This window comes from Apostichopus japonicus, chromosome 5 (assembly GCF_037975245.1).
Source record: "Apostichopus japonicus isolate 1M-3 chromosome 5, ASM3797524v1, whole genome shotgun sequence".
In the NCBI taxonomy this organism is placed as follows: Eukaryota; Metazoa; Echinodermata; class Holothuroidea; order Aspidochirotida; family Stichopodidae; genus Apostichopus; species Apostichopus japonicus.
The window spans coordinates 823,077-832,078 of record NC_092565.1 but is presented as its reverse complement, the minus strand read 5'-3'; the positions used below and the strand labels follow the sequence as shown (position 1 = coordinate 832,078).

Genomic DNA, 9,002 nt, shown 5'->3' with positions numbered 1-9,002 from the left:
ATAAAAAAAAAAAAAAAAAAGTCAAGCGGGTACTGGCTCAAGTGTGCCCGACGGTGACGGTAGAACGACCCGCGAACACATGCATAGAGTTGTGACCATTGTCAACTTGAATGTATCGGGCGCTGGCTGGGATGTGCCCGGCGGAGACGGCAGAACGACACGCGAACACATGCATAGAGTTTGTGACCGTTGTCAACTTGAATGTATCGGGCGCTGGCTGGGATGTGCCCGGCGGAGACGGCAGAACGACACGCGAACACATGCATAGAGTTTGTGACCGTTGTCAACTTGCATGAATCGGGTACTGGCCTGTGTGCGCCCGACGTTGACGGTAGAACGACCCACGAGCACATGCATAGAGTTGTGACCGTTGTCAACTTGAATGTATCGGGCGCTGGCTGGGATGCGCCCGGCGGAGACGGCAGAACGACACGCGAACACATGCATAGTGTTGTGACCATCGTCAACTTGAATGTATCGGGCGCTGGCTAGGATGTGCGCGGCGGAGACGGCAGAACGACACGCGAACACATGCATAGAGTTTTGACCACTGTCAACTTGAATGTATCGGGCGCTGGCCTGTGTGTGCCCGACGGAGACGGCAGAACGACCCACGAACACATGCATAGAATTTGGACTTCCTTGAAGAAGACGTTGACTTAAAAAAAAAAAAAAAAAGTCAAGCGGGTACTGGCTCAAGTGTGCCCGACGGTGACGGTAGAACGACCCGCGAACACATGCATAGAGTTGTGACCATTGTCAACTTGAATGTATCGGGCGCTGGCTGGGATGTGCCCGGCGGAGACGGCAGAACGACACGCGAACACATGCATAGAGTTGTGACCGTTGTCAACTTGAATGTATCGGGCGCTGGCTGGGATGTGCCCGGCGGAGACGGCAGAACGACACGCGAACACATGCATAGAGTTTGTGACCACTGTCAACTTGCATGTATCGGGTACTGGCCTGTGTGCGCCCGACGTTGACGGTAGAACGACCCACGAGCACATGCATAGAGTTGTGACCGTTGTCAACTTTAATGTATCGGGCGCTGGCTGGGATGTGCCCGGCGGAGACGGCAGAACGACACGCGAACACATGCATAGAGTTGTGACCGTTGTCAACTTGAATGTATCGGGCGCTGGCTGGGATGTGCCCGGCGGAGACGGCAGAACGACACGCGAACACATGCATAGAGTTTGTGACCATTGTCAACTTGCATGTATCGGGTACTGGCCTGTGTGCGCCCGACGTTGACGGTAGAACGACCCACGAGCACATGCATAGAGTTGTGACCGTTGTCAACTTGAATGTATCGGGCGCTGGCTGGGATGTGCCCGGCGGAGACGGCAGAACGACACGCGAACACATGCATAGAGTTTGTGACCACTGTCAACTTGCATGTATCGGGTACTGGCCTGTGTGCGCCCGACGTTGACGGTAGAACGACCCACGAGCACATGCATAGAGTTGTGACCATTGTCAATTTTAATGTAGCGGGTACTGGCCTGTGTGTTCCCGACGTTGACGGCAGAACGACCCACGAGCACATGCATAGAGTTGTGACCGTTGTCAACTGAAATGTATCGGGCGCTGGCTGGGATGTGCCCGGCGGAGACGGCAGAACGACACGCGAACACATGCATAGAGTTTTGACTTCGTTACAGAGGACGTTGACAAAAAAAAAATAATAATAATAATATCAAAAAAAACAAAACATGGTCAACTTTAGTGTAACGGGTATTGGCTTAAGTGTGTGACCCAATGGTCAGAATGAGTGGGCAGAGTGAATCGGATTATATATTAAGGGGAGTGTCTTGTCTCGCCGGTCGACTCTTCAAATTGTAGAAGTTTCCTCATATATCTCCTTGATTTCGTCAAGATATATCCGGCACGGGAGCAACCCCGACACTCCTCTGAAAATACGGGTCGCTCCCATGTGAGAAGGTCGATGGTGTGATCGACGGCACGAGTGTCATGCGACCGGGCGAGGGCCGAGTAATTAGCCGACGGTGATGCACACATGCGTAGGCATGGGACCCGTTGTCGTTGCACGAGTCTGTGAGACGGGGCGCCGCCGGACAAGACATACCCGGCACGGGAGCAACCCCGGCACTCCTCTGAAAACACGGGTTGCTCCCGGGTGAGAAGGTCGATGGTGCGGTCGATGGCACGAGTGTCATGCGACCGGGCGAGGGCCGAGATTTAGGCCGACGGTGATGCACACAGGCGTAGGCTGGGACTCGTCGTGTTGCACGAGTCTGTGAGACGGGGCGACGGCCGACCTCGACGGCAGGCCGCCCGATGCATCCGCAAGGTGTGGCTCTCGTCCGAGATTTTGAGATCTCTTTAGTGTAGCGGGTATTGGCTTAAGTGTGTGATCCAATGGTCAGAACGAGCGGGCAGAGTGAATCGGATTCTATATATGAGGGGGGTAGTAGAGTCGATCCAAGACTCGAGAAGGCTTTTAATGTCTGTCGTGTGTGTATGCGTGTCATGGTTGGACTCCAGCGGGCCCTTTCGGTAGGGTCAGCCGTCGTTTCATCGCGACCATGTGTTGCAACTCGGCGCTCAGAGCGGGGGTTTTCACCCACTCGCCCCGTGAGCAGAGGTGTCCCTCCGTGCACACGTATATATCGACGTTCAGATATGAAGCTTTCGCGGACGGGAGTCCACCCGAGACTCGAAAAGGCTCCTTGCCTGTGGTGCGTAAATATGTTTTTGCACGTCAGACCCTTGCTGGCCTTCTCGGTAGGGTCAGCCGTCGTTTCATCGCGACCATGTGTTACTCGGCGCTCGGTGCGGGGGTTTTCACCCACTCGCCCCGTGAGTAGAAGGTTCTTTCGTGCATATGTATATATACAATCCCAGATATTGAGCTTTTTCATCCGCAGAACCCCCGGTGGAGAAGAGAGAGAGTAGAGATGAGAGAGAAAGGAGAAGGGAGAAGGCCTCTCGCGTTGCGTGGTCGATGGCACGAGTGCCATGCGACCAGGCGAAAGGCAAACGGCAAGCCGACGGCGACGGCAGGCCGCCCGACTCACCCGCAGAGAATCTGGGTCTCGTTCGAGATTTCGAGATCTCTTAAGTGTAGCGGGTATTGGCTTAAGTGTGTGATCCAATGGTCAGAACGAGCGGGCAGAGTGAATCGGATTCTATATATGAGGGGGGTAGTAGAGTCGATCCAAGACTCGAGAAGGCTTTTAATGTCTGTCGTGTGTGTATACGTGTCATGGTTGGACTCCAGCGGGCCCTTTCGGTAGGGTCAGCCGTCGTTTCATCGCGACCATGTGTTGCAACTCGGCGCTCAGAGCGGGGGTTTTCACCCACTCGCCCCGTGAGCAGAGGTGTCCCTCCGTGCACACGTATATATCGACGTTCAGATATTGAGCCTTTTCATCCGCAGAACCCCCGGTGGAGAAAGAGCAGGACCTCGGTGTCGTCAGATATCGAGCTTTCTCCACGGGACCCGTTCGGGCATGCTGCCGTTGCTGCGACCATGTGTTGCACTCGGCGCTCGGTACGGGCTTTTTCATCCAAGCAACGAATGCACGCTCGAGGCGTGCGATTGCTCTCCCCTGTTCCAGTGGACGAGCCGTCGCCCTCCCGCGTCGCTTCGAACCGGTCCCGTCTCCGAGGCGGGACCACTGCGACTCCTCTCGAGACGACCCAGTCGACTCGGGTAGAGATACACACCTCGAGAATCCCTTCGGGCGGTTCTTCGATCACTGTACCGTAATAGCACGGCATCGACAATTGAGAATTCAGAGAGAGAGAGAGGGGAGTGCGAGAGCGACTCCCGGACGGCGAACGGGCCCAGCCCGGTTCTGTCGACCGTTACCTGGTTGATCCTGCCAGTAGTCATATGCTTGTCTCAAAGATTAAGCCATGCACGTCTAAGTACAATCCTGAACATACAAGAGAAACTGCAGATGGCTCATTAGATCAGTTATGGTTTATTGGAGAAAGTCTTATACCATGGATAACTGTGGTAATTCTAGAGCTAATACATGCAACAAAGCGCCGACCCTTCGGGGGAAGCGTGCTCTTATTAGGAACAAGGCCAGCCCGGTCCTTTCGGGGTCCGGTCTCCGCTGGTGAACTCTAGATAATCATGCCGATCGCACGGTCTTGCACCGGCGACGCTCCCTTCAAAAGTCTGCTCTATCAACTTTCGATGGTAAGTTATGCGCTTATCATGGTTGTGACGGGTAACGGAGAATCAGGGTTCGATTCCGGAGAGGGAGCCTGAGAAACGGCTACCACATCCAAGGAAGGCAGCAGGCACGCAAATTACCCACTCCTGACACGGGGAGGTAGTGACAAAAAATAACGATACAGGCCTCTTCGGAGGCCCTGTGATCGGAATGAGTACACTTTAAATCCTTTAACGAGGATCTACTGGAGGGCAAGTCTGGTGCCAGCAGCCGCGGTAATTCCAGCTCCAGCAGCGTATATTAAATTTGCTGCAGTTAAAAAGCTCGTAGTCGGATTTCTGGCCGGGGCGGGCGGTCCGCCGTGAGGCGTGCACTGCCCGTTCCCCTTCTCCCCGTCAAACGGGAGTCGTGGGAGATTTTTCCCGGCCAGTGATTCGGTTGGTCGTGCGGTGCTCTTAACTGAGTGCCGTGCGAGACTGGAACGTTTACTTTGAGAAAATTGAAGTGTTCAAAGCAGGCCAAAGTGCCCGAACAGCTCAGCATGGAATAGTGGAAGAGGACCTCGGTTCTATTTCGTTGGTCTTGAGATCCTGAGGTAATGATCAAGAGGGACTGCCGGGGGCATTCGTATTGCGGCGTGAGAGGTGAAATTCTTGGATCGTCGCAAGACGCCCGACAGCGAAAGCATTTGCCAAGAATGTCTTCATTGATCAAGAACGAAAGTCGGAGGATCGAAGGCGATCAGATACCGCCCTAGTTCCGACCATAAACGATACCGACTCGTAATTCGCCGGCGTTCCTCCCATGACGCGGCGGGCAACTCTCCGGAAAACCAAAGTCTTTGGGTTCCGGGGGAAGTATGGTTGCAAAGCTGAAACTTAAAGGAATTGACGGAAGGGCACCACCAGGAGTGGAGCCTGCGGCTTAATTTGACTCAACACGGGGAAACCTACCCGGCCCGGACACAGTGAGGATTGACAGATTGAGAGCTCTTTCTTGATTTTGTGGATGGTGGTGCATGGCCGTTCTTAGTTGGTGGAGTGATTTGTCTGGTTAATTCCGATAACGAACGAGACTCTTGCTTGCTAAATAGTCCGGCCACCCGTCGTGGTGAGCCGCGAACTTCTTAGAGGGACAAATGGCTTTCAGCCATACGAGATGGAGCAATAACAGGTCTGTGATGCCCTTAGATGTCCGGGGCCGCACGCGCGCTACACTGGCGCAAGCAGCGGGTACATTTGCCCTCGGCCGAAAGGTCCGGGTAATCCGCTGAGACTTCTCCGTGCTGGGGACAGGGACTTGTAATTGTGTCCCTTGAACGAGGAATTCCAAGTAAACGCGAGTCATCAGCTCGCATTGATTACGTCCCTGCCCTTTGTACACACCGCCCGTCGCTACTACCGATCGAATGACTTAGTGAGGCCATCGGATCGACCGTCTGGCACCCCCGGCTTCGGCCGGTTGTCGAGGCGCGACGAGAAGACGGTCAAACTTGATCATTTAGAGGAAGTAAAAGTCGTAACAAGGTTTCCGTAGGTGAACCTGCGGAAGGATCATTAACAGAACCCTTCCCCTCCGTGATCGGAGAGGGAACAAAGGGGGAATGTCGGAAAAGCCGTCACAGAGAGACACGCGGAGAGAGCAAATTGGAAAAGCCGGGGGGACTCGAGCGGGGTTTTCACCGCCTCCTTCCCCGTTCCACGGTCGAGGTCAGACCCCGCGCTTCGCCTTCGCTCTCTCCGACAAAAAGGAGACGGGCGTGTCACACACAGACCAGCCCGGGGAGTACCCGGTTCTTCTCTCGTCGTCTGTCTCACGGAGTCTCGCACTCCCGGTAGCTTCGAGGGAGAAGTCCCGCAAGGGTGGAGACGCCGTCGCCGTCCGCGGCGCGGCGCTCCTCGAGGCATTCTCCGCAGGGCAGAGAAGGGGCACCGGTGTCGCCCGATTTCCCCCCAGTCGGCGAGTCTGACTCGCGCGACCCGCCCTCGCGGCGGTGGGGGGAAGGAGGGAGCCCGCTTCCCCCCTCGGCTCGACGGAGGATATTTCTTTCCAGTCACAAGCAAAGAAGGCACAGAGTCCCCGTGTCCTTTCTCCTTCCGTTCCACTTCTTCCCTCGGCTCTGAGGAGAGTTTGCGAACGCGGGAGTCTTCCAGTGGCAAATGACAATTCTTGGTGGTGGATCACTCGGCTCGTGCGTCGATGAAGAACGCAGTTAGATGCGAGAATTCATGTGAATTGCAGAACTCACTGATCATCGACTTATTCGAACGCAAATGGCGGCTCGGGGATGCTCTGCTCCTCGAGCCACGTCCGTCTGAGCGTCTGAAGACAATCACTCACAGAGTCGGCGTGTTCGCGCGCCGGAGGAGCGCCCGGCCGCAGCCGTCCCTTCGACGGCCGGCTGCGTCGGGTCAGTGTCAGATGGAGTTCTGTGATGTCGGCGCCGGTGAAACTCGGCGAGCAGGCTCGATCGGTAACCGGGGGTTCGTCGGTCGTGCGACGTGCCATCGGGGTGTAGACGTATGCGCCCGTGGTGCGGTCCAGCGTCCGACCCCCCGGAACGGTCGAGGAGCCTCTGCCGGGCAGAGCCGGTCGACCCAATCGCGGGGTCTCTCGTCCTCCCGTCTGCGTTCTCGCAGGCGCATGGTAGGCCACCCTTTCCCGCCGGCGACCCGATTCTTCGGGGAGCGCCGGGGAAGGAGAGACCCCGGGTCGCCGCTATGACTCCGATCACGTTCCACGTGTCTTTCACGATTCCAGACCTCAGATCGGATGAGATTACCCGCTGGATTTAAGCATATCACTAAGCGGAGAGAAAAGAAACTAACAAGGATTCCTTCAGTAGCGGCGAGCGAAGCAGGAAGAGCCCATCGCCGAATCCCCGCGCCCGTTTGCGGTGCGAGGGACCTGTGGCGTAAGGAAACTGAACTCCGGTCGACAGAGTCCGGCCGCAGTCCACTGTGATCGGGGCTGCAGCTTACCCGCAGCGGGTGTAAGGCCCGTAGGGCGGACTCGAAGGCCGGAGGGAAAGCTTTCCAAGAGTCGGGTTGTTTTAGAATGCAGCCCAAAGAGGGGTGGTGAACTCCATCCAAGGCTCAATACTATGCACGAGACCGATAGTCAACAAGTACCGTGAGGGAACGTTGAAAAGAACTTTGAAGAGAGGGTTCAACATTGCGTGAAACTGCCAAGAAGTAAACGGATGAGTGCCGCATGCTACATGGGGCGTCCGGTTGATTCAGGCGCGGTCGGCGCGGCAGCGTGTGCGGGTTCGGATCCCTCGGGACCGACCCGCGGCGCTTCGCCGTCCGGTCCGCGTCGCACTTCTACCGTTCGGCGCCCTTCCCGGCGACCGACCGAAGAGCGGAGCAGAGGGGCGGGCGAGGCTGCGGCGTGCGGGGGCTTCGGCCCTCGCCGTCTTACGCCGCCCGTCACGGTTGCTCACTGCGCTCTCTGTCGAGGACTCTGCGTGACGGCCTGCCCCCCCGGGGGTTCAGGCAGCGGGGTCCGGGCCACCGGCGTCTCCGTCGGTCGCGTGCACAGCTTGCTGTCGCGTGGCCGGCGGGATCCGGAGGGTCCGGTCTCGCCGCGGCTTCGGCCGAAGCGGAGGGTCTGTCGGGCGTGAGCGAGGCCTCCTCATTCGACCCGTCTTGAAACACGGACCAAGGAGTCTAAGCAGGCTTGCAAGTCGAGGGGGTCTACCGAAACCTATCCTGGCATAACGAAAGTGAAGGTCGGCACAGGGCCGTCACGAGGCGGGATCCCGGCCCTCTGGGTCGGGCGCACCGCCACCCCGTTCCGTCCGGCTCGTCCGGTGGAGCGGAGGAAGAGCAAGCATGCTAAAACCCGAAAGATGGTGAACTATGCTCGGGCAGGAGGAAGCCAGAGGAAACTCTGGTGGATGTCCGCAGCGGTTCTGACGTGCAAATCGATCGTCCGACCTGAGTATAGGGGCGAAAGACTTATCGAACCATCTAGTAGCTGGTTCCTTCCGAAGTTTCCCTCAGGATAGCTGGTGCTCGGGAGATATTCGTGAACAATTTTATCTGGTAAAGCGAATGATTAGAGGCCTTGGGGCCGAAACGACCTCAACCTATTCTCAAACTTTCAATTGGTAAGAGGTCCGACTCGCTGGCTTGGAGCCGGACGAGTGAGAATGAACGAGTGCTCAGTGGGCCACTCTTGGTAAGCAGGACTGGCGCTGTGGGATGAACCAAACGCCTGGCTAAGCCGTCCGACTCGGTCGCACATCAGAGCCCACAAAAGGTGTTGGTTGATACAGACAGCAGGACGGTGGCCATGGAAGTCGGCATCCGCTAAGGAGTGTGTAACAACTCACCTGCCGAATCAACTAGCCCTGAAAATGAATGGCGCTGAGCGTGATGGCTGTGCCGGGCCGTCGGGGCAAGGAGAACCGAATAGAGTCGGCCTCGACGAGTAGGAAGGACGCCACGGTGAGCTAAGAAGCGGTCCGGGCGAGAGCCCGCGTGGAGCCGCCGTGGGCGCAGATCTTGGTGGCAGTAGCAAATACTCTAACGAGAGCCTGGAGGGCCGAGTTGCGGAGAAGGGTTCCATGTGAACAGCAGTTGCACATGGGTCAGTCGATCCTAAGCCCTAGGGAAGTTCCGCTCCGAGCGGCCGCGAGAGCCACGCCGACCTCCCTCCCGGGAACGGCGGGGTGATCGCACCCTGGGCGAAAGGGAACCGGGTCAATATTCCCGGACGTACAGACGTAGTCCTCCTCGTGGTGTCGTGCGCGTGGGCCTCCTCGCGGGGTTCCGCGCGTCGCGGCACTGCGAGGGCAAAAGCCGTGAGGCACACTAGCCCAGAGACGCTGGCCGAGGG

General features: G+C 57.2%; 2 non-coding genes across 2 annotated transcripts; both read left to right on the top strand.

Moving 5' to 3' along the window:
• Positions 1-3,838: 3,838 nt before the first annotated feature.
• LOC139968336 (small subunit ribosomal RNA) lies at positions 3,839-5,716 on the top strand. The gene has a single exon (XR_011793341.1). It is a non-coding gene; the product is annotated as a small subunit ribosomal RNA (ribosomal RNA).
• A 605-nt stretch (positions 5,717-6,321) lies between these two features.
• Positions 6,322-6,481, top strand: LOC139968211 (5.8S ribosomal RNA). Its single transcript, XR_011793249.1, has one exon. It is a non-coding gene; the product is annotated as a 5.8S ribosomal RNA (ribosomal RNA).
• The last annotated feature ends 2,521 nt before the right edge of the window (positions 6,482-9,002 follow it).